Source organism: Dermacentor albipictus, chromosome 10 (genome assembly GCF_038994185.2).
Source record: "Dermacentor albipictus isolate Rhodes 1998 colony chromosome 10, USDA_Dalb.pri_finalv2, whole genome shotgun sequence".
Classification (NCBI taxonomy): Eukaryota; Metazoa; Arthropoda; class Arachnida; order Ixodida; family Ixodidae; genus Dermacentor; species Dermacentor albipictus.
Window position 1 is genome coordinate 75532751 of NC_091830.1, and position 5964 is coordinate 75538714.

Below are 5964 nucleotides of genomic sequence, written 5' to 3' on the forward strand. Positions count from 1 at the left end.
ACTGTGACTTTCTTTTTCTCTTCGAGCACATGCACGCTTTTGCGTGCAACAGTGCTTAAGGTGCCATGTTCCATTTCTATACTTAACACGGCAACGCAGAATCAGTGTTGCTGTCTGTACATTATATACCCTGCTGTTTTTTTTTCATTGTCATGGCTACTTAGCAGTAATAAGGAAAGTGCAACAAAACGTCTCGATATGTCATTTCATACCAGTTAAAAAAAAGGCACATTATTGCTGCAAGCATTGGTCAAGGTACAATATGTACCATAGAGGTTCAATGTGTACCTTATGCAACCTGTGATCAAAATACAGCGGTAAACTCTAAGCATATTATGCACTCTGCCCTTTTTCAGTTTTTGCTGTGAAGGCATTGCAACAGTACAATACCTGTGTCACACGGGCACATTTAGAAGGCCTTCCAGTCGACAGCCTTCGAAACGCCACAACTCTATCGACTCAAAGGAGTTGTCGCGCTGCTACACGGCACTTTTCAAAGTCCGGTGAGTGGTTCAGGCGTGTCTCGCAAAATTGTGTGGCGCTGCGGATCTTTATTTTCGTTTTCATGTCACGAAAAGGTAAACAACATTGAAACCATTTAAAAGCACTATAATTTATTTTATGTTTGTTTATACATTTAAAAAAAATTGTTTATACATTTTCATACATATATGTTTAGTTTTTAAGTTGTTGAGTAGCGAAACAGCGGCAACGTTTGCGCCGCTCGATGCGGCTGCCGTTTTGGTGTGTGTTCGCACATGTCAAGTGGCAAAAACGCTTTATTGTATAATGAATAACACTCATATATGGTATATTTAGAGCATTTGGTTTGATCTGTTCTTTCTAACAATGAGTACGAGCACACTGTGAAGGAGAGGGCATGTTCGTGCTGTTTCCGCTTCCGTTGCTCAAAGGCCATCGAGATTTCGATAGAGTTGTAGGGTGCTCCGTTGACGCGATAAACTATTGACTCGGCGACCTTCGAAACTGCCCGTGTAGCACCTCGAACTTGACCTTTGAGTCAACTGACTATTGGTTGGAAGGCCTTCCAAACGCCCGTGTGACACGAGTATAAAAAATGATCATTCAGTGCTGTGCACTGAAAGTCGTGTGCCGCTATTTTCTTTCTCATTAGATTGTATTGTGCACTGACAAATAAACTGCCTTGAGATGGTTTGCCTTTCACTGCATTACCCCAGGACATTTTTCTCTATTCAGAAACGGCTGTTTGAAAATTGTTGCCGTAAGTTGCCATGAGCTAGAAAAAATAATTGTTTGTTTTATACGGCGTCTCTTCACACTTATTCTAAATTTCCAATGCCCTCTCTTGTATCACTTGATCAAATAGTGCTGTTCTGAATGGCTTGTTGCATCTATTGATGCATCAGTAGTAGCAGCCAATTGTTATGTCCACTGCAGGTCGAAGGCCTCTCCCAGCAATCTTCAATTACTCCTTTCTTGCATTACCTGATTCCAACTCGCGCCTCATGATTTCCCAGTTACGTCACCGGATGATTTTATGCCTTCCCCTTCCTGTTACATGTCTTTCCCAGCTGCATTTTTTCTCTTGATGTCAACTAGAATATCGGCGATCCTCGTTTGCTCTCATACCCACACCGTTATCTTGCCGTCTTTTAGCGATACGGTAACATATTTTTTCGTTTTCATGGCTCCTTGCGCCGTCCTCAACTTCTTGTGGAGCTTCAGTCACCTCCAAGTTTCAGCTCCATATGTTAACACCGGTAAAATGCACCATGAATATATTGGGAAATATCTACACATTACATATCTAACTCAATTTCACATAAGTTAGCATATACCTATCAAGAAAAGGAGTTATGCAAGGGGACATATCTCCAATCCTAATTATTGCATTCTTAGAAGTTATAAACCTATTGCCTAATATGCTTATGAGTGATGATCCACGGCAAATATTGGTGCATAAGCACTGTCTAATGCATCATGCCTTTTATAGGCAAGTGTTCTGAAGTTTCTGAAAGCTGGCAAACTTCAAACACACTGTTTACTTTAGCTTCCCGTTTGCAAGCTACCATCGATGTTTCTTAAAGCAGATAAAAGTGCACACAATAAAGGGCGCAATCGTACACGTAACAAGACCGCAACACAATTGGCCACACTAGCATGCTGTTGGTTGCGATGCTGGCTAACCGATGGCGCAGCAATTTTGCTGGAAAGCCGCAAGCTCACTACCAAATCCTTGCCATGCTGAACTTTCTGTACGCAAGCACATTTTCTTTTATTGCCGCTGACGGTGTGGGGCATGTCATCGTCGCAAGGTTCATCACTTCAGCAAACGCCGCTGGCAGGCCTTGTACTTGTTTTCGTAAGATTGCGTGCGTCACAGTCAAAATCGTCACTACACGGTGCCGAGGTCCCTTTCATCATCGCACAGGTAATATATGATGCACCATAATTATATCGCATCAGGATTGCGCAACTACTCAGTTTCTCCAGAAGAACGGTCATCGCATTGAGGCTTTTCGAGCGTTCGTTCGAATCTGGCCGGGGTTTCCCCTAGTGATGGTGCTAGCCGGCTAATTACTCATCACAAAAGGATGCTGCTCTTTAGTCGCTGTCCTATCATGACCCTGCAGGGATCAGTCAGTTGTGGGTCAGAACTGACATCCTTCTTTCGGGCCCATGGCACACGGGTACAACGCTTTGTAGTCGAGGTTTTATCGTTATATTATGTTGTTTTAGGTTCGTTTTGCCGAAATAGCTGCCTAGTATATCTGCTGGTACACTCGATGACGTGCTTCTTCGGAGATCGTGCTCAATGCCTTGACTCACGGAACTAAACATGATCTCAGAATGAATAATTCACCTAATGAGAAAAATAAATGCTATGTTTTTATCGTTGCCTCACTTCGAAAATTTTTGCAAGCTAACCAATGCCGTTACAAGCCGTTACCGATACATTTCTTTTGGTTCCAGAGTAGAACTGGAAGGGAACGTTTTTCAGTGCAGCGAAAGTAAACCCAGAACGAAAAACATTTTGATCCGACACGCTGGTTCTGGCACACCACATGCACGAGCATAACTACAAATTCGGAGAACTGGCCTAACTCCTACAGAGCATGGGGGAGGGGAGGGGGGCGCCATGGCTGGTGGCGCAAAATAAAACATGGAATACTTTGCTAGTTGGATAGCCAACATTATGCCTGTTATACTGTAAATCATGCTTTGATCTTAGCAATCGCTTGTTCTATATGTGATTAACTTTCACAAAAAAATGCTTCTATTCGGTGTCATAACTCGCACCAAACACTCCCTTTTTTATGCACGCCCTCGTTAGTTTGGACCCTTCTTGGGGGTGCTCCAGTGCAGAGACAGGGAGGAGGAAAGTAGCACGGAATGAGGAGTGGCGCTACCTATAAAACGTGTTTTATTTAGAGACCTTATGGAGGTAGAGGATCCGGCGATAAAACACTGCGGTTCGAAAAGAACGCCGGCTAAAACTGTTCAGTTCAAAAGCGCCAAGCGGACGCACATCGTGCCTGCCATGGGCATGCTGCAGTACAAGGACGCGAGGCTGACGCAAGGCGACAACGCTGACAAGGCACATGTGTGCCTGCGTACGTCACGGCACTAGCGCTTACTTAGTCAGCTTATGTTTACTGCAGTTCGTACTGCGACTAAAGCCACGAGCCTTTACTTCGTGTAATATTCTAACATCTTGCAAACGCCTTCACTGTGTCACCTTTATGGCGAAGTTGTGATTTTTAAATAAATACGCGAAACCCTCCAATGACCACAGTTGAGCACAGGACATCCAACATAGCAGTGTGATTTTGTAGCAATAACACAACGGACATTTCTGCCTCAAAAGGGCGTGCCTCATTATGTGATCGCAGTTCTGACACACTAAATCTTGGGAATTGTTTAATGTAACTTAGGCATCATCACACGTCAAAATGTGGGTGATGCGGAAGAGTGTGCAGAAAAAAGAAAATGTTGAGTCCGACGCTGCTCCAATGCGAGTTGGGACATGACGAAACGCGATAGTGGCGTGACAGAATGCGGCGAACAGTGCCTGCACCGCTATTCGAGGTTGAATCGCCTTTTGCTCTACTGATGCGTACGTTCCATAATTTGTACTGTTTCACACATTCTTCTTTTTTTTCTCACGCACTGTAATAATAATAATATTTGGGGTTTTACGTGCCAAAACCACTTTCTGATTATGAGGCACGCCGTAGTGGAGGACTCCGGAAATTTTGACCACCTGGGGTTCTTTAACGTGCACCTAAATCTAAGCACACGGGTGTTTTCGCATTTCGCCCCCATCGAAATGCGGCCGCCGTGGCCGGGATTCGATCCCGCGACCTCGTGCTCAGCAGCCCTCACGCACTGTAGTGTGTATATAACAATATATACCATAGGGGCCCCATTCACTACGACTACGAAAGCTACAGCGCCCCACCTTTATAGCATATCCAATGTACTTCATGTGCTCAATAAAAGAGCTTGAAGTCAAATAGCTTCACAGTTTGGCACGTCAGGTGGAACTTATCGATGTCCTACATCATGCCATGAGAAGCTGGGCATATGTGAATGATCCACCGTTCCTTCACGCCACCATCATTCACTGGCACATGGTTCAATAATGTTCGCCCTCAAAATGCGACAGTTTAAATTGCCTAACAGAGCACCGTATATGATTTTTTTGTCTGCGTGTGCATATGTGTAAGTAAGAAATCTCGTAAAATACGACAAAATAGACGGAGTAAACATGAGAATCGTACAATGGCGTCACTCTACGCACTGCTAGGCCATCCACAAAGCCTTCTCCGTATGCACCTCAACCATTCCTGTGAATCGGTCAAGGTCTGTAAGCTGCGCGGCATTTGCCCCTTTTGTATGTACATCTGACACGAGTATACAAACATGAACTTGGAGTTACCAAGCAAAAGAAGCATTGAAGCACCGAGCACCGAAGTTAAGTATTTATTGCACCTGTAATGTTACCTAAATTTAAATGTACCAGCATAGCGGTTAAATTTAAAATTTAAAAGTTGACTTCCACAATGGTCATCGTATTAGAGAGCAAACAGAACTGCTAAGTGGTGAGAAAACCAAGAGAAAGGAAATAACTCCATTTTAGGGTAAACTAACCATAGTGTTTTTAAGTGTATTAATTAACATGAAAGGTTAAACGAACATGCCAGATAGCTAGTTACGATAACCGCCTACCAAACTACATCTGGGAGAATCAAGCAAAGAATCAGTCAAATCCGTTCTGTTGAAGCTCACAAGGAGGAGTGGGCTTAGTAAAAAGGAAATGCTGTATTCCACACAATAGCAGTACGAATGTACATAGCCATTTCATGCGTGTCCCGCAGGAAGAATGGTTCTCCATCTGAGCTAACCAGGAGGCTAGCAGACCGAGGGCGACGCCGAATCGTTTGTCAACTGGGCACGACCCTACGCGTTATATTAAAAATCACTTCTCTGGAGCTCGAAAACTTGTCGAGTAACCATCCCGAATAGCATTCGGTCGCGAATTTCACCTCCAGACCAGAGCAAATTTTCCGATTGCGAAGCTTTCTTTCTGAGAAACCTTTGCTAGCTTCGTGCCATTTGTAGAGTGGCACAATAGGAAGCCTGATAGTATTTTCCTTTCATGCATCGAAGCAACATGCGGATGTTAGCGAATCGGCAGAGGTGAGCTTGTTTAATAGCGGCAGTCATAAAATAAGGGCCTTTAACGAAAGTTGAAAGAAAAACCCGACATTTATACGACTTTTATGGAAAGCATCCGCAGCGGTATAGAAATCATTCGCTTCATGTTTCTGTTTCTCGTGTGGTTAGCCTAAAATTCTCTCTCGCAACATGAATGGGGACGTTGTTCGGAGGCGCTGCCGCGCCTGCAGCTGTGCCCTTTTCACTATTTCAGCTGTGAGATGAAGGTCGTTTACCGCTGTGCAGAGCGGTGAAGGGAAG